Source organism: Rattus norvegicus, chromosome 1, assembly GCF_021556685.1.
Source record: "Rattus norvegicus strain SHRSP/BbbUtx chromosome 1, alternate assembly SHRSP_T2T, whole genome shotgun sequence".
NCBI lineage: Eukaryota > Metazoa > Chordata > Mammalia > Rodentia > Muridae > Rattus > Rattus norvegicus.
In genome coordinates this window covers 184,993,437-185,013,631 of record NC_141534.1, presented here as the reverse complement: position 1 = coordinate 185,013,631, position 20,195 = coordinate 184,993,437, and positions in this window count along the sequence as shown.

Genomic DNA, 20,195 nt, shown 5'->3' with positions numbered 1-20,195 from the left:
ACATAACTTAATTTTATGACTGTCGGCCTAGTGTTTGATCTTTAGTCTGCTTTAGTTTATACATGATTTCTCTTTTACAAACGACACAATAACAAACAGGAGGCATATGTAGTCTGAGCCACTAACTGAGTGTTAAGTATTGGCAGAGCATGTCTCTCTGGAGGGAGACCCTTTCCCACTCTTTAGTATTCATATTGGATGTGTTTGTTATCTGCTTGAAAAACTAATAATTTCTTAGAAAAAGAAGATATACAAATTACTCCTGGATGTGTGATAAAATGTCATACTTCTGTAGCATTCAGGTCAACACAACTTAAAATGATGGCAAGGCTCCACCTCCCTTTGGTCGAAATGGATACTGTTGGAAAGACAAGAGGTAAAGTTGGCAAAAGTGCAGCGAAAAGAGGTGCACTAAGGGTGGGGGATGTAAAGTAATACAGCTGCTTTGAAAACAATGTGGAGGCTATAAAATAGTTAAAAAAGAAATAGCATGAGCCCTATTACTGAGCATGTAGCCAGAAGAAACTAAATCAGTATGTTGAAGAGGAGTCTGCACTCTGTATTTACCAAAGCTGTAGTCACAGCAGTCAAGATACGGAATCCACCTGTCACACGGTGGATGAATGAATGGAGGAAACGTGGTGTATCTACACAATGGAAGCCATTCAGCCTTCACAAAGAAGGAAATCTTGTCAAGCTCACTGATCTTACGTGAAATAAACCAGGCCCAGAACCCACCAGTGAATGAGCCCTCTAGTGTGGTTATCTAAAAGAAACAAGACAAGACAAAATGAAAACGACAACCAAACAAACAAAAACCATGTGATCTGAGCTGGTTGGTTTCTGTTACCTGGACAGAAACCTCGACCTATCATCTGGGAGGAGGGAATTTCAGTTGAGGAATTACCCTCTTCAGGTTTGCCCATAGGCAAGTGCCTATGGCATTTTCTTGGTTAATGATTGATGTGGGCAGGCCCAGCCAATTGTGGGTGGTGCCACCCTCAGACAGGTATTCCTGGAACATACAAGAAAGCAGGATGAACAAGTCATGGGGGAGCAAGCCAAGGACTTTGCATCAGTTCCTGCCTCAGTGTTCCTTCAGTGATGGATTATGATTGGAACATGTAACCACTCCAGGTTGCTTTTGGTCATAGTCATTATCCCAACCATAGAAATCAAAATCAATCTTAGATTTACAAGAACCAGAGAATATACTGATAGATGATAGAGCACACCTATCCTATGGTATTAATAGGCTATGGTGGGAGTTGGGAGAGGTGATGAGATGCTGATTTAAGTGTATATTACTGAAATTAGGAGACAGAGTTCAAGTCATGCACTGTACAGCAATGGCTGTAATACGTGGAGAGATGATTATGTTAATTAGCCAAATGTTACTATTTCATGATACATATGGGCATCAATGAAGCACATCGCATATAATCAATGCATGTGATTCTGGCCCCATTGCTGAAGACAACACCTACACAAGTCATTGAACATGGAGATGTTGAGCTGGTGCCTACATTCACAGTACACTACTGTGACTGCACTACTGTTCACAGTACAGGAAGGTACTCTGCATGCTACCCAAGGAGAAAAGTAAACACCAACACAGCTACAAACACTTCAGTCTACAGTGGTGATCTGTCTGTAACATACACGACTGCATTAGAAGTACAAAGCTTGTGGGAAAAACCAACCAAGATCTGATTTGAATTATGGCCTACTCTAGAGATAGACTCCATGCCCAACCTTGCTCAGGTGGCCAAGAACCTGAGAGGGCAGGAAAAAACCAAATACTACTCTTCTGCTTAAGGAATAAAAGACTCTTAATAGCATCCTGCTAGACTTACAGATCGGCGCTCTGCTCTGGATCTTTAGAGCAGCTTCCTCCTGCAGCAGATATGAGCAAAGACAGAGACCCACAGCCAGGCTGTGTGCAGGGACTGAGAGAGCTTGGAACACTCAGTCCTAAATGGGATGTCTCCAACAGATCCCTCCCCTCGGGGCTCAGGGAACTCTGTAGAAGAGCCAGCGGGGAGGGAGGACACAAGGCAACCAGCAGAAGTGGACACACACCCTCATCCCTAATCCAAAAGCTGTCTCCAGTTGATAACCATTTACAAATGAAAAATTATTTTTCTCCAAGGGAGTCCCATTGGGGAAACAAACCCCTCTAAGGGCAGGCTCCAAGCCCAGCTGAAGATGCCCAACACAGAAGGAACTCAATGGCATCCTTGGATGGTCTTTGTGTCATAATGTTGGCAGGGGTTCCTTTTTAACCTTTTAACCTTACAGCTCCTTTGTGAACATATGTTGTTTCCCAGTTTGGGGATTTTATAGGATTCTCGTGTGTGAATGCGTGTGAATCTCTGAATCTATCTCTGTTTCTTGTGCTTTTTCTTTAGCTCCTTTTCTTCTGTTAGTTTGTTTAGTCCCATTTCAATTTGTTTGTCTTTGCTTCGTCTCGTTTTATTATTATCTTAGATGTCTGATGAGAGACAGAAAGGAGTGAGTCTGGATGGTGAAGAAGAACTGGGAGAAGATGGGGAGAAGAAACTGTAATCTCAGTATATTTTATGAAAAAAAAACTATTTTCAATAAAAGCCCCCAAATAATTTATTTTTGTTATTTACATTGGTGTTTTGACTGTGTGAGGGTGTCGGAACCCCTGGAACAGGAATTACATACAGTTAGATCTGGGTCTGCCACGTGGGTGTTGGGAAATGAACTCAAGACCTCTGGAAGAGCAGAGCAAGCTCTTAACTACTGAACCATCTCTCCAGCCCCCCAAAAAATAATTTTTGAAAGAACAAGTTCAGGATATTTAAAAATATTACTACAACATTTATTTATTTATTTAATCTGGCATTGATTCACATGAGTGGAGATCTAATGACAACCTATGGGAGTTGGGTCTCTCCTGTCAAGTGGGTCCCAGAGACTGAACTCAGATCATTAAGCATGGTGGCAAGTACTTCATGAGCCATCTCACCAGCCTCGAGCAGTAGATATTTTTTAATGGTTGTGTGCCATTTCGCTGTGTGAATACTTTAATACTAGTCTCACTCTTGAGATAAGCACAAAAAGCAACTTTTGGTTTTTCCTTTACACTCATTATTGCTTTCTCCCAACACATTTACCTTTGTACAGAAAGCAGGCCTTTGCTCTAGGATGCGCTGCTCCTCCGCTCCGCTCCGCTCCGGGTGGATCAGCTGCAAAGGTAAATGCATTGTGAGGCCTCTTGTTGCACAGCTGGCCACCAGCTGTGATCACCCCCTTACTTCACCCCAGTCACCCATCCTGTGCAGAGTTGTTCCACAATTAGTAAGTGAACCAACTTTGTCTTCCGGTTCAATAAAGTTTATGCTGCTTGGGGATTTTTACTTTGGGAAGGGGAGGTGGGATCTGAAATTTCTGCTACAAAGTTACAATTTATCAGAGGAAAAGCCTTCGAATCCTTGTCAACCACATTTGTAAACCTTCTGCTGTGAGTAGTGTTCGTTAAACCATATTGGGGACAGCTCTCCTAAACCTTCAGGATCCCACATATCAGCAGTTCTCTCCTGACAGGGAAGATCCCCGCCTCACCAGCTTCCAGATTTTGGAAAGCACTGATCCTCTGTAAGGCTGACCTTCGGAAGTCCCTGCTCTTAGGAAGAGATTGATTTGCATGTGGCTTTGGCCTCTAAATACTCAAGAGTTCTGGGGTAGCCCCCTCAGCCGCTGGGTGCTGGGTCTCAGCTCTCATTTCACACTAGACTGGCTTGGAGAGCTTTTGGAATGATGTCTTCTGATGCAGAGACCTCAGCCAGTCCATTTAAATTAGGATCTCTGTGGCTAGTTGGGGGCCTGCAGTGCATCAGACTACCCAGGTGATTTTAATTGTCCCTAATTGAGCGCTGCAGCCTCAGGGCTTTGAGAGGGAGAGGGAGAGGGAAGGAGAGGGAGACGGAGGGAGGAAGGGAGGGAGGGAGGGAGAGAGAGAGAGAGAGAGAGAGAGAGAGAGAGAGAGAGAGAGAGAGAGAGAGAGAGAGAGAGTGTTAGTTCAATCCAGAGTACTAGAGAAAGTGAGAAAGTCCGGAGAGTTTTCTCACCACCTATTCAAATGACTTGAAGCTTTAAAACTTCTTCTTGCCCTTGGGATCATAGCCCAAGCTGCAAACTCCTACTGATCAAGCAGAAATCCAGCAAGCTGCTGTCCCACTCTTGTCTGGGCTCACTCCCATCAGCCTGCAGATCAGGCTCAGCATATCCTGATGACTGATTTTGATCTCCTGCCCACATCAGGGGCTGCACCCACCCTTGCCTTGTTTAGGAGTGCTACTGCTTGGCTCCTGCTCCTCAAGACTCAGTTATTCCTGCTCTGCCATCTTTCCATTGTGAATTTGTTGACTTAAATCCCTCAGTTTTGAAAAGAGGAGTTCTATCGGGCAGCTGTGACCGTCAGCATCATTAGGAACAGGACAATCCCTGTTGAAATGTTACTGGGAAAATTTTCCTTTCCTGTGAGCCACTCTCAAAGCAAGCATCTCAAGTGGGAAAAAAAATCAATTCAAACTAGTAATAATTTTATTTAGAACTTTTACACAGCAGTAGAATCAGATAGGAACTTGAAGCAGAGAGAAATAAGCAGCATGGGGATATAAGGAGGAAACAGAATGTTCTAGAAAGAACTCTGGAAAAAGTGCTTTTAATCTAGAGATGTTCTGTTCTGACCTTCCCACCCACTCGAGAAGGGAAGACATTACTAAATGTGTGCTATCCCACTCAACCTGGTAGAATCCTTCTTAAGTCAAGCCTCTGGGTACCCAGCAACAATCAATGAGGGGTGGTACAGAAGGTGAGGCCTATTTATTATTCTCTCCTTTGTACCCTTTTTATGCCTTAGGTAAACAATACTACATACTCAAAACGAAGAGTGAGCGTCCCAAAAGATCAGAACAACTGCTTTTAACTTGTTCAGAACCCACAACAAAAGACAGAATCTTCATTCCTGTAGGACAACAGGAGGCCCAGGTTATTCTAATAATGAGAGGCTTAGAATTTAGCTACAGCCACTGAACAGCAAACCAGAGAGAGGGATGGGGAGGGGGAAGAGAAGGGAAGAGAGGGAGAGAGGGAGAGAGGGAGAGAGGGAGAGAGGAAGAGAGGGAGAGAGGGGAGGAAGGAAGTGGAGGAGGAGAAGAGGAGGAGAAAGAGGAGGCTCAAGGGAGGGGTGTTTTGTGTTGGGCCTGAGTAGAAGTCGTGCATTGGTAATTGTTCTATTTCTCGTCTGAATACAAAGCACTAGCTTTGTTTTGTGCTCTTCTGAGATACATTTCCAACTTTAGGTTGAAGCAATATTTTTAAAAAGTCAACCAACCCCTAGAAGAGATTAGAGGAAAGGTGGGTGGGTTTGGCTAGCGGACTGCCTCAGCAAAGGGCAGTAATAATATAAGGGGTAACAATGTAAGGAGTGGGGGCTTCAGCAAGGGGCAGTAATAATGGCAGTGTACTCCTATTTTCTCGTTGGCAGATGTGTTAGGATGGCTGAGGGGGCTTTTCTCACTTCCTCCGTACAGAAAGCCCCCTGAGAAGGACTGTTAGCAACCCCCCTCTCTCTTTAATAGGGGAGATGCCTTCTGCTCAGGGCAGTTAAGTCACCTCTCAAGGCCTCACAGGCGGCAAGCTGTAAGGCTGTGGGACTCCAATGTGGCACTTTTGCTCTTTAAACTGCGCATTTTAGACCAACAATGTAGTTTTCTTTTTTTTACTTCAGAATTTAAACAATGATGACTCACTGGCCAGCGAGATGGCCTGGCAGTAAAGGAGCTTGCAACGTAACATGCTGACCTGAGTTCGATCCCTGGAATCACAACAATGGAATGAGAGAACCATCTTTCCTGACACCTCATTGAGAGTGAGGGATTCGACTTTCTTGTGCTTGTCCCTCTTGCTTCATGGCGGATTGGAATTAATGTCTGTCACATGTTTGTCTGAGGGCGCTGCTCGTAGTATACTTGTTTCTAACCTTATAGAGGAAGGACTGGCTGTTCCTGTGGCCATGGCACCTGCTTCACTGGCACCTGCACACATATTTATTGATCACCTATTGTACGTCAGACAACTCAGTGCCAGGGTTGCAACTGAGAGGTAGACACGGGCTCTGCCTTAGACTTGCAGCTCAGGAAGGAGGCAGCCTGAAGAGCAGAACAAGGGATAAGAGAGAACCAGGGACAGGTGTAAGCTGGGAAGGTGGCTCTGGTGGTAAAGTGCTTGCTGAACAAGCCTGAGGACCTGAGTTCCAGCCTAGCACCTAGGTAGCCAGATGAAAAGCCGGCAAGGTGGTGTTTGTGGTCCCAGCACTATGAAGGCAAGGACAGGAAGAGCCTGGTGTTCCCTAGCCAGCAAATCTAGCTGAAATGGTGAGCTAGGTCCTACCTAGAGAGACCTTGTTTGCAAAAAGCAAACCAAAGCAAAGTAAAACAAAACCAAAACAACAAACCAAAAAAGGAAAAAGTGGGTGAGGATGACTTAGGCAGGAAACCCAAGGTAGACCTCTGGCCTCCACACACACACACACACACACACACACACACACACACACACACACACACACGCATGTACTCAAAGAACAGACACTTCCTCAGCCCGGGCAGCTCACAAAGAACCCTGTGAAAGTAACCCCACAGAACTCAATTACACAGCACTGGCCATGGGCAGGTGCTCATCTGCAATAGCCTGTGTCTCACACCAGTTGTTAATCCATAAACCATAAAGTTGTCCTCTCCTCATGCTACACAAAGAGACGGTGGACATCTCTCTCAAGGTCAGGACAGTAGATGCAGGTACTGGATTCAAAACTTGGCTGTGGCTGGAGTTCAGCCTCTCCCCTAATTTACTGTGCTGGGACCCGAAACTGATTTGGGAAAGCTTGGAAAAGGGGGTGAGGCTGTGCAAGAAAGAGGGGTTAACCGCGGCCTGGACAGTGGATAAGGTCCACGAGCCCGAACGTTCCCTGGGAAGAACTGGATGAGTTAAGTGGGTATATGATTTGGAAGGCCTCCTTGAGTTCTTCAGGAAAGGTGGGCTGCTGACTTTCACTTCAACGCTCTTGAGAGCCAGCAGATGGGAATTTTGTCCAGGGGAAGATCAGTTTTTATGTTTGAACACAACATGTCATGCTTGAGGTCCATTTTCCATTAATTTATTTACTCACTTTAAAACAGCCCCCACTTCTCCTGGACACTCCTTCCATTCCCCCTCCTCTTCTCCTCTGATGAGGAGGAGACATCCCTGGGTACCAACCCACTCTGACACTGCAGGACTAGACACATCCTCTCCCACTGAGGCCAGACAAGGCCGTCCAGTTAAGGGAACAAGATTCTCAGGGAGGCGACAGGTTCAGGAGCAGTGCCTGCTCCAGTTGTTGGGGGAACCACAGGAAGACAGTTCTGTATCTGCTACATATGTTCGGGGAGGGGGAAAGGGAAGGGGTAGATCTGGCCCAGGTATACTCTGGTTGGTTGTTCTCTGGGAGCTCTCAAGGGTCCAGGTTAATTGATGTTGGTCTTCTTGTGGAGTCTCTATCCCCTCCAGGTCCTACAATCCACAACTCTTCCACAAGACTCCCCTGAGCTCTATGTTTGGCTATGGGCTTAATATCTGTTTCAGTCAGCTGCTGAGTGGAGCCTTGAAGAGGACAGTTATGCGAGGCTCCTGCCTGTAAGCACAACAGAGTATCATTTACAGTGTCAGGGATCAGTTTTTGCCTATAGAATGTGTCTCAACTTAGGCCAGTTATTGGTTGGCCATTCCCTCAGTCTCTATCTTTGTCCCTGCACTTCTTAGATGTAGGGCAAATGTGGATCAAAAGTTTTGTGGGTGAATTGGTGTCCTCATACCTCCACTGGTAGTCCTACCTGGCTACAAGAGGTGGCCACTTTAGGGTCCATATCCCCCACTGCTAGGAGCCTCAGCTGGAATCACCTTCAGATGCTTTCTGGAGTCTACCCTGACCCAAGTCTCTGGTGATAATGATGCTCCCCCTGCCCGCTGCCCTCTGCTGATTTCCATTCACTCTCCCAGATCTTCCTTGTCCCCTTTCCTGTTCCTATTCCTTTCATCTAGTTCCTTCCCTTCATCCATAGCCCCCCCCTCCACACACACACTATTTTATTTCCTCTTCTAAGTGAGATTCCAGCATCCTCCCTTGGGCCTTCCTTCATATTTACCTCCTTTTCATCTGTGGAATGTAGCATGATTTTCTTGTCCTATATGGCCAATATCCACCTAGATACCATGCATGTCCTTTTGGGTATCCCACGATGTCTTAATTTTTAACAGCTGAGTAGTATTCTATTGTCTACATTTCCTTTATCCATTCTTTGCTTGAGGGACATCTGGGTCGTTTCCAGTTTCTGGATATTACGAATAAAGCTGCAATGAACATAGTTGAACAAACGTCCTAGTGGTACGGTGGAACATCTTTTGGGTATATGCTTAGGAGCAGTATAGCTGGGTCTTGAGGTTGAACTATCCCCAATTTGCTGAGAAACTAACAGATTTCCAAAGTGATCATACAGGTTTGCCCTCCTACCAGTAGTGGAGGAGTATTCTCCTTGCTCCATATTCTTGGCAGTGTGTACTGTCAGTCTAATTTTTGATCTCAGCCATTCTGATGGGTATAAGATGAAATCTCAAGTCATTTTTTTTTGTTTGAATTTTCCTGTTGTCTAAGGACTCTGAAATTTTCTTTAAGTATTTCTTGCCCATTAGAGGTTACTCTGTTGAGAATTCTGTTATGTTCTGTACCACATTTTAAAATCTGGTTATTTGGTTTGTTGGTGTCTAATTTCTTGAGTTCTTTATATATTTTGGATATTAGCCCTTCTGTCAGATGTAGAGATGGTAAAGATCTTTTCCCAATCTGTAAACTGCCATTTTGTCCTATTGGCTATTTCCCTTTGACTTACAAAAGATATTTTCAGTTTCAATTTATTGATTGTTGGTCTTTGTTTTAGTTAAGGTTTTACTGCTGTGAATAGATACCATGACCAAGGCAATTCTTATAAGGACAACATTTAACTGGGGCTGACTTTCAGGTTCAGAGGTTCAGTCCACTATCATCAATGCAGGAGCATGGCAGCACCCAGGCAGGCATGGTGCAGGAGGAGCTGAGAATTCAACATCCAGTTAGTCTAGCACCATTTGTGGAAGATACTTTCTTATTTCTATTGTATGATTTTGGCTTCTTTGTCTAAAATCAAGTGTCTATAGGCATGTGGGCTTATTTCTGAGGCTTTGTTTTGATTCCATTGATCACCTTGTCAGTTTCTATAGCAATGCCATGCAGTTTTTATTATTGCTCTGTAGTACAACTTGAAATCAGGGACAGTGATACCCCAGAAGTTCTTTTATTGTACAGGATTTTTAGTTGTCCTGGGTTTTTGCTTTTTCATGAAGTTGAATAGTGTTCTTTCAAGGTCTGTAAAGAATTGTGTTCGAATTTTGATGGTAATTTCATTGAATCTGTAGATTGCTTGTGGTAAGATGGCTATTTTTACTATGTTCATTCCTACTAATCCATGAGCATGGAAGATCTTTTCATCTGAAATCTTCTATTTCTTTTTTCAGAAATGTGAAGTTCTTGTCCTACAGGTCTATCACTTGCCTGGTTAGAGTTATACCAAGATAATTTATTTCTCTGACCATTTATTGTTTGTATAAAGGAGGGCTACTGATTTCTTTGAGTTACTTTTATATCCAGCCACTTTGCTAAAGGTGTTTATTAGCCGTAGGAGTTCTCTGGTAGAATTTTTGGGGTCAGTTATGTATACCATCATATCATTGACAAATACTTTGACATCGTCCTTCCCAATTTGTATCCCATTGATCTTTTTTAGTTGTCTTATTGGTGTAGTTAGAGTTTCAATTACTATGTTGAATAGAGAAGAAAAGAGTGGACAGCATTGTCTTGTCCTTGATTTTAGTGAAATTGCTTTGTTTCTCTCCATTTAATCTGGTGTTGGGTATTGGCTTACTGTATATTGAATTTATTGTGTTTAGGTACATGCCTTGTGTAGTGGCTATTCCTGGTTGTCAACTTGACTATATTTGGAATGAACTATAATCCAGAATTGGAAGGCTTACCTCTGATCCTGATCTTGAGGCTAGGCGATACAAGTTTCTGACCTGGATTTTGGTATGGAGATCTTGAGGCGAAGTGGCTATGAATCTCAGAAGCTTAAGGCAAGGAGATGTCTGAATTTAAGGTCACCTGGGACAAAACAAGTCCCAGACCCAGGTGTGGTGGTACACACCTTTAATCTGGTACACACCTTCTGCTGGAGATTTACATAAGGACATTGAAAGAAGGAAGAGTCTTTTTTGCCTGACTGCCTGCCTCCGTAGGACTGAACCACTTCTAGATCCTTGGACTTCCATTCACAGCTGCTGCTGATCATTGTTGGAGAGTTGGACTACAGACTGTAAGTCATCAACCAATTCTCTTACTATATAGACACTATCCATAAGTTCTGTGACCCTAGAGAACCCTGACTAAGACACATTGTATCCTTGATTTCTTTAAGACTTTTGACATGAAGGGGTATTAAGTTTTGTCAAAGAGGCTTTCAACGTCTAATGAGATTATCTTGTGCTTTTTCTTACAGTTTGTATGGTGGATTTGTATGTAAGTTGATGAATTTTTGTATATTGAATGATCCATGTATCACTGGGATCCAGCCTATTTGGTCACGGAGGATAATGTTTTTTTGATGTGTTCTTGGATTTGGTTGTGAATATTTTATTGAGTACTTTTGAATCAATATTCATAAGGAAGGTCAGTCTGAAATGCTTTTCTTTGTTGAATCTTTGTGTGGTTTAGGTATCAGGGTGACCGTGGCCTCACAGAATGAGTTTGGCAATGTTCCTTCTGTTTCTATTTTGAGGAATAGTTGGAGTATTGGTATTACTCCTCTTTATTAGCTCTTCTTTGAAAGCCTTTTAGAATTCTGCACTAAAACCATCTGGCCCTGGGCTTTTTTGTTTGGGAGACTTTTAATGACTGCTTCTATTTCCTTAGGGGTTATAGGACTGTTTAGATTGTTTGCATGATCTTGATTTAACTTTGTAAAGTAGTATCTATCAAGAAAATCATCTATTTCATTTAGATTTTCCAATTTTGTGAAGTAGAAGCGTTTGAAGTATGACCTAATTGTTCTTTGGATTTCCTCAGTGTCTGTTGTTATGTCTTCCTTTTCACTTCTGATTTTGTTAATTTAATTTGGACACTGTCTCTCTGCATTTTAGTTAGTTTGGCAAAGGTTTTTTTTTTTTATCTAGTTGATTTTCTCAAAGAATCAGATCTTTGTTTCATTGATTTTTTTTGTATTGTACTCTTTATTTCTAATTTATTGATTTCAGCCCTGAGTTTGATTATTTTCTGCTATCTATTCCCCTTGGGTCTATTTGCTTCTTTTTTTCTCTAGAGCTTTTAGGTCTGCTGTTAAGTTGCTAGTATGATATCTCTCCAATTTCTTTATGAAGGCATTTAGTGCTATGAACTTTCCTCTTAGCATTGCTTTCATTGTGTCCCACAAGTTTGGGTATGCTGTGTCTTCATTTTCATTAAATTCTAGAAAATCTTTAATTTATTTCTTTTTTTACCCAGTGGTTATTGTATAGAGAGTTGTTCAGTTTCCATGAGTTTGTAGGTTTTCTGTTGTTTCTGTTGTTGTTGAAGTCTAGCTTTAATCCATGGTGGTCCGATAAGATACAAGGGGTTGTTTCGATTTTCTTGTATCTGTTGCAGCTTGCTTTGTGACTGAATATATGGTTAATTTTAGAAAAGGTTCTGTGAAGTGCTAAGAAGAAGGTATATTCTTTTGTGTTTGTGTGAAATGTTCTGTAGATATCTGTTAGTTTTCTTAGTTCTTTGTTTGGTTTCTGTCATGATAACTTGTCCAATGGTGAGGTAGGGTGATGAAGTTTCCCACTATCAATGTGTGTGGTTCAACGTATGACTTAAGCTTTAGTGGTATTTCATTTACAAGTGTGTGTGCCCCATGCATTTAGGGCAGAGATAGTAGGAACTGAGATGTCACCTTTGGGGTTATTTCCTTTAATGAGTATGAAATGTCCTTCCCCATCTCTTTTCATTAATTTTGGTTGAAAGTCTATTTTGTTAGTTATTAGAATGGTTACTCCAGCTTGTCTCTTGGGTCTGTTTGCTTGGTAAACCTTTTGCCAGTCCTTTACTCTAAGGTAACGTTATCTTTGTTGTTGAGGTGTGTTTCTTGTATGCAGCAACATCCAAGATCCTGTTTTTACATTCAATCTATTAGCCTATGTCTTTTTATGGGGAATTGAGTCTATTGATGTCAAGAGATATTAATGAGTAATGATCATTAATTCTTGTTATTTTAATGTTTGTGTATGTGTGCGCATGTGTGTTTTCCTTCCGTTGGTTTTGCTTGTATGGGATTATTCATTTCCTGTGTTTTCTTGGGTGTAGTTAGCCTCCTTTGGTTGGAATTTTCTTTCTAGTATCTTCTGTAGGGCTGGGTGTGTGAATAGATATTGTTTAAATTTGGTTTTGTCATGGAATATCTTGTGTTCTCCATCTAAGATGATTGAAAGTTTTGCTGGGTATAGTACTCCGGGGTGACATCTGTGTTCTCTTATGGTCTGTAATACATCTGCCCAGGCCCTTGTGGCATTTAGAGTCTCTGTTGAGAAGCTGGGTGTTATTCTGATAGTTCTGCCTTTGTATATTACTTGGCTTTTTTGTTTTGCAGCTTTTAATATTCTTTGTTTGTTATGTACCTTTAGTGCTTTGATTTCTTTATGGCAGGATTTTCTTTTCTGGTCCAATCTATTTGGTATTCAGTAAGCTTCTTGTATGTTTATAGGCTCATCTTTCTTTAGACTGGGGAGATTTTCTTCTATGATTTTGTTGAAAATAATTTCTGGGCCTTGTATCTGGGAATCTGCTTCAATTTCTACTATTCTTAGGTTCGGAGTCCCTGATTTCTTGGATATTTTGTTTTTAGATTTAACATTTTCTTTGAATGTTGTATCGATTTCTTCAATCATATCCTCTGTACCTGAGATTCTCTCTTTCATCTCTTCTATCTGTTGGTGATGCTTGAATCTGTAGTTCCTGTTCCCTTATGTAGGTTTTCCATCTTCAGGATTCCCTCAGTTTGTATTTTCTTTATTGCTTCTATTTTCATTTCCAGTCTGAAACAGTTCTACTCATTTCCTTCACCTGTTTGTATTTTCCTGTATTTCTTTAAGACTTTATTCAATTCCTCTTTAAAGGCCTCTATCATCTAAGTATAGCGATTTTGAGGTCACCTTCTCCTGCTTCAGCTGTGTTAGGATATCCAGGGCTTGCTGTAGTAGGATAGCTGGGTTCTGGTGGTGCCATATTGCCCTGACTGTTGTTGATCATATTTTTGCACTGGTCTTTAGCCATCTGATTGTCCCTGGTGTTGGCTGGCCATCTGGATGTTTCTGCTACTGGCAGGACGCCTCTAGAAGGCAGGCAGAGCAGTCTGACAGACAATGGAACTCAGGGGACAGAGCTCAGCTTAGTGTACCCCAGAGGGACCTGGCCGGCAGGGGATTGGGAGGTAGGGGTTTAACTTCTATATTCCTCAGGGAGGAAGGTCTCCTTGGGAAGGCAGGCAGACCAGTGGCTGAGCCAATGGAGCTCAGAGGACAGAGTATTGTTCACTAATGCTGGCTGTCAAGGTCCATGTTTGCAGAGGCCATGGAATGGAGCTTTAAAAAATCTGGTTGGAGGAAGCAGGTTCCTAGGGTGACCTTTTGAGGTTATAGTCACTGCTGGCCATCTTTCTCTTTCTGGTTCCTGGTCCATCCTGACACCAAGGCTATGATGGTCTCACTGCTATGCACCTAACTGTTCCACCATATCCCTTCCCAGCCATCGTAGGAGGAATGAGTCAGCATGTTCTGACTAGCGGCTGCAGTGGCCCACACATGCGCAATAGTTGCTTCTGCATTTACTAACCCTGAAACCTGCCTGATGCCTCAGAGATGAATGACAACAGAGCACGTGACCAGAACAACCAATCAAATGGTGCTAGTAACAAGGGGTGAGAAGTTGTAGACCAATGGGGCACGGGTGGAGGGTTTATTGATCCTGCAATAAACAAACCTGCTTTCACTTCTCACCTGGTTTCGGGAGTCTGTGTCATCGCTTCTGTGCCTTCTTATCCCCTACTTCCATGGGCCATCTTGAGGGGTCGAGGACTAGGGCAATATGTCATGATGAAGGAAAGCCTCTCAAACTGTGAGCCAAGTGTCTTTCTATTTATAAAATGCTGCTACCAGATATTTTGTCATAGTAGGAAACAAAGCAGCTGATAAAAGGCTTGCCCTGTAAAATGCTCTATGGACTACTAAGATGGTTCCTGAGGGCTTGGGGGGAAGGGTAGTTTGTCAGAGCTGGAGCTAAATGACAGAATGAAATGTCTTAGGACAACCACTATTCCCACAGTGAGGGTTTCCCCCAAATACTTGGTCCTCTCACCTTAGCCCTGACCCTGACATGTAGGTAGAAGTTCCAGGTACAGGTAACATTAGCCAGGCTCACAGGGGACTCATAGATATGGAGCCCACATTGTCTAATGACTGTGCTGATCATCACCAAGCTTATCTCAGTTTTTGCAGCCAGAGGATGGAAAGTTGTATTGGGTAAAAATGTCTTTTAGATGTGTGTTCATTAAAAATCTTACAAGAACGTATGTATGTGTATGTGTATATGTGTGCAGATTCTTGTGTGTGTGAGATAGTGTCTGAGTATGCAGATACCTTTGTATGTGTGAGTATGTGTGTGGTTTGTGTATGTAAGTGAGCGTGCATGTTTGTGGAGGCCAGAGGGCAATCATGTGTATTGACCCTCAAAAGCCACATATTTTGTTTCCTGAAAAAGGGTCTCTCACTGACTGGACAGAGAGCCCCAGGAACCCACTTGTCGCTTGTCCACATTGCTAGGATTACAAGGGCACACTATCATACCCAGAGTTCTCACACAGGTTCTAGGGATGGGTATGGAAGGCAGGCCTTCACGCTTCCACAGCAAGCAGTTCTTTGATTCAGTCGTCTTCCCGGCCCCTCCCTCGTTTTAAAATTGGTGGTAGAATGGGAAGGGAGTGAGGACCTGAGGACACAGCGGTAGAGACAGGGCTTTGAACTAGTAGGATGGAGAATTAGATAATAAACTTGTTGGTAAGTGTGGAGCCAACAGGCACGCAAAGCGAGTTCCTGCAGAGTGGGGAGAAAGCTGACACTGCCTTGCAAGGAAAGGTTCATCCTCCTCGAGGTATGGGTTCTCAGCATCACTTCCTTGTTCTGAGGCCCTGGGAGAGAAGTTCACAAACCGTGCTTTAATCTTCCGCAGCAGGAACCTCTGAGATTTGCTAAGACTCAACCAACTTGGACGACTTTCAACAGAAAAGATGTTGGCTACCTCTCACTGTCAGCCCTGGAAAGTTCCTAAAAACCAGAAAGATTAAAGGGTTTTTGAACTGATTCTAAATGCCTGCAACAGAGGGGTAAGGATCCTGGTAGAGTACATTTACATTAACTATCCTCTGGAGTCCTGGAGTCCTGTGCTTTTGGGTTTCCATGCTAGGGAAACTTCTAGATTGAGTTTCTTGGGGAATAAGTTCTGTTTCATCTTTATTAATTTGTGTTTTTTTCCCTCTAATACTATGGCTATATCCTATGGCTGACCCCATACCTAGTTTGATTCAATCCCAGCCTGCTTGGACCCCCTCAAGATTACAAGCTTGTTTTGCCTGTCAACACTTGAATGACCTAAAGCCCCACCAAAATGGATTTGGGTTTTGGTTTGCTTTTCTGTTTTTCAAAGGAGGATGTCGGGCTGACCTCAAGCTGCGTATATTTGGAAGGAGGTTCTTGAACTGATGCCTGCCCCTTCCAGCTTTAGCTTGAGTTTAAGTCCAACTTTGCTGTGCATCTGCCTGTGAGCTTGAGCAAGCAGCTAGACCTTGATAAGTGTGAAAGGGGGATTAATTGCAGTGTCAGGCTCCATACCTGCTAGAGGCACGAGTCTAATCGTGAGACAACACGTACCAGCTGCGGGCACAGGCTAAGCATTTGTTACATGTTCTTCTTTCAGTGTCATTAACAAAATTTATAGAAATCACAAGGCTTCACTTTTATAATTGATTAACTACTGTGCACTTAAGATATTAACTTTTATTAGTACATTCCAAGTGATTAAAATTATTAATAGGTTAATATACATTAATTTCCATCAAATAATTAGATTAATTACATTATAAATACATCTCTAATGATTAAAAATCATATAGCCAATAATGAGACGGGTTGAAAGATTAAACCTGTTGACAGACAAAAAGCATTTGGAGTAGTACTCAACATGCCTGCCAGCACTCAGCTAACTGTTTTATTATTTCCTATTATTATTGTGGTTGTTTGGAGGCAGGGTCTTATTATGGACCCCAGCGGACTATGAGACTGAGATCTTCTTACCTCAGCCTCTAAGTGCTGGGATTATAGGTATGCACCACACACCATGTCTCCCCACTTAGCTGCATTGAAAATTTTTGAGCATTGAATCTACCTGCAGAGATTTCTTCAAAGTGACAATCATCTTGGGAAAAAACAATTGCATTTCTTCACCTGGATTATATCAATAATGTCACATTCTTCTGTGTTCCCTCTAGTCCCCCATTTGACTTTCCTACTCTTCTCTTACTCTCTGAGTGCTGGTAGTCTGAGAGAGGGAATGGCAAGGAGAGAGCTGAGGTCTTGACCAACAGGAGAAGCACTGTTGAACCTCATTTGAGGCTGAATTTAAATTTTGACCTCATTTCAAGTTTTCAGAGACACCACAAGAATATCAAAGATTGTGATCTGATTGTCTCCTCTACCCAGTTGCCATCGGTCTGCCCCCTCTCTGTTCTGTCTCCTCCTTCTATGGCCTGCTCTCCCAATGTCCACTCCCAGAAGCTCATTGCCTGGTGTGGCTGTGTCAGGCAGATGAAGTAGATCAGTTCATCAGAGATGCTGTCTTCTGATGCAAGAGATCCATGCTGGTCCTGCAGGTGTTGTAAGGTGGGGTTGGGGTCTAGCCTTAGCCTGGCATGTATGGAACTGATTCACTTTTTGACACTGCAACGTGTTGTGAAGAAGTTGGGGGTCCTTGGTGGGCCCCTGTACCAGGTTTTTATTTTATTCATTTATTTATTTATTTTGAATGTCAAAGTGACCAAACAGGTGAGTGAGGTAAAGTTCTTTTATTGTGATTTACCCAGTGTCTGGTATTTTCCTTTCTTTGCATGCCATGTAACTTTTCTTGGGGACATGTGAACAAGTGCTGTTCACTGCAGCTAGGACACCAATGACAGAAATAATTCTACCTGTTTAGCTCGAGCTCATAAGTTTACTGGGGTTACTTACAGGCACATGGATGGGGATTTACTTCGAGGAACATGGTTGAGTCAAAAGCAACTGCATCACCCAAAAGCCCCCCACCCAAGCCTGGGTGATTATTCACAAAGGCTGCATCCCTGGAATTGCCTGTCCAACTTGTAGGCAGTTCTACTGAAGAGGCTCCTGTCCCAGGCAACTGTTACTGTTTATATGCATCTAGGAATGGGTCATGAAACCTGTCTGCCTAAGCTTTGTGAACCTGTACATTTCACTTTCTTCCCATGTCTTCTAAAGCTCTGTCCTCTTTCTAGGAAAGGATGCTTCAGTTTAGGGAAAATACCTCCTCTCTCTCTCTCTAGAAGAAAGTGTTTTTAGTTTAGAGAAAATAGCTGCATAATAGTTTTGTCAGGAATTGATCCATCTGCACATATTAAATATATATCCACATGCACAAACATATACACATGAACATATGTGCACATATATCACACACAAACATACATACACACATACATATACCCCTACACAAACATATATCTCTATATAGTCTTATTTCCACAAACACACATACTCATATATACATACATACATGCATACATACACTAAACACAAGCACATTTACACATACATACAGACACACACGTACATACATATACCACACACACATACACACATCACACATATTTTTAAGTTTATTTTTAATATTAAAGAGTGTTTTTGTGTTCATGCCCATAATACTCCTTGTTCCAAAGAGCAACAGTGCTCTTTCCCACATAACTGTAGTTCAGGGAACTTAATATTGGTCTATTTCAGGGTCTATATGAAATTTTACTAGATGTTAATTATTTTCTTCCATGTCCAGAATCCAGTTTAGGCTCCTCAGTTTTCCTCACGTCCTTTGTCATTTTGGTCTCTCTGAATCTGGAACAGAGCCTGTGCTTTGTGAGCATGGCATTTCTGGGGAACATAAGTCGTCATTTCAATGGCTGCCTCAGTGTGGGTGTATTATGTGCATGGGCTGAAATGTCCTGGTGACTTTGTCAGTTGCTTTTTTGAAGGATTTTTGAAGCTCGTATCAGTTGGAATGTTCTTGGCTGCAAGTAAAAGAGGATCCAGGTAACTGTAGTCCCTGGGGAATCTGGCAGAAGCTGTCCAGACTTGACTGGACTCTCTCTGTGTATATACTCTGCACACAGATGTATATGACAAAGTTAACTGACTTAAAGAAGAATGGGACAAATGATTCATTTCCTATTATCATCTTCACAAAGGCAACTTGAGCATTAGAATAGGAACAAACCATGTTTCTACGATGCCACATGTGCACATGTGCTGATGGCTTTGAGAGAATGCTTTCCTAGAAGAAGTTGGAACAAGGATGAGGGTTCAAGGGATTTATGGGATGGATTTGAGGAAGTACCAGTCAGGGAATGTGGAACAAAGCAAAGGAAGATGTGATACTGGAGCTACTCATAGGCAACCAGGGCTTGGTCCTCTGGAGACTTCTGAGGCCACTAAGGGATAATGAACTAACAGGCTATGTGACAGATCCTGCCATCTTTAAGAGATGGATTTGCTCCTTATCATGCACAGACTAAGTATAGTGGGGCAGCTCCCTGGGAGGGGCTTCAGATCCTACTCCTGGCATAGGAGTGAAGGTGGTGTGGGTGGAGCCTGGCAATAGCTGCACTTCCTGCAGCTGAAGTGAGTGTTCCCTCACATGAACACCAGGCCCCTCACTTGCCACTTTGCACATATCTGTCATGATGTGGAGACAGGCTTATTGCAGTGCACCTCAAGTCTCTGTGTCTTCTCTTCAACTTTTATTGAGATTCTGTTTCAGTAACCCAGAACCCAAAGCCACAGCCTTTCATGTGGAGGAAGGTCTTTGCTTTTTTATATATACATTGTCTGTGTTTTCTCCATGGAGGTAGCTTGTGTAATGACAAGTGGGTGGGTTTGGGGGTGGGGCAGGGCTCTGGCTCTGGCTCTGGTCTGTGTGACTGTTGTAGATATGGACACTTTTCTAAGCCTGAGTTTCCTCATGGTAAGCTGGAGATTAAATATCCACTGCAGAGGAGCAGAAGAGAGGATTAAATAAGACTTAAGCATCAGCATCCAATTCATATGTAATGGCAGTTCAAAGCAATAATGTGTATGAATTAGTTTGCATAGTGCCTAGCACAGCACCTCTGTCATAAATGGTAACTGTAATTCAGAGGTGGCAAGCTTTCTCCTTTTCTCTCTACCTCCCACCCTTCTTAAATCACATTTAAAATACTCTTCTATAATTTCATATGTACATACTGAACTTCAGTCATTTTCAGCCACTGTTTCTCATCCCCTTTCCTTCTCAGGCTGAACCCCTTTTCCTAACAAGTCTTACCCTTCCTTCTGTGGCTCCTCTGTGTGACATACTGAGTTTAATTAGAGTTGCCTGCAGGAGCATGGGTGGGAGGTTGTTTACTGGGGCCTGAGCAACTCATCAGTGGCTGCACCATGGAAGAAAGTGTCACCCCTGTTCCAGCCATGTCCCCTGCCAAACATCCTTCAGGGAGTGGCATTGCCTCATGACCTCCTCCCTCATTTGTGATGTTTTATTTTGAAGCAGCATCTTACTAAGGTGCTCAACAGGCCCTGAACTCACTGTGTGGTCCTGGCAGCCAGTGAACTTGGACTCCTCCTGCAGACTTTTACCCTTATTGCACTTAAGGGCAATAGGAGCACTTTAGCATTGTGCTTGGAGGTGAGAC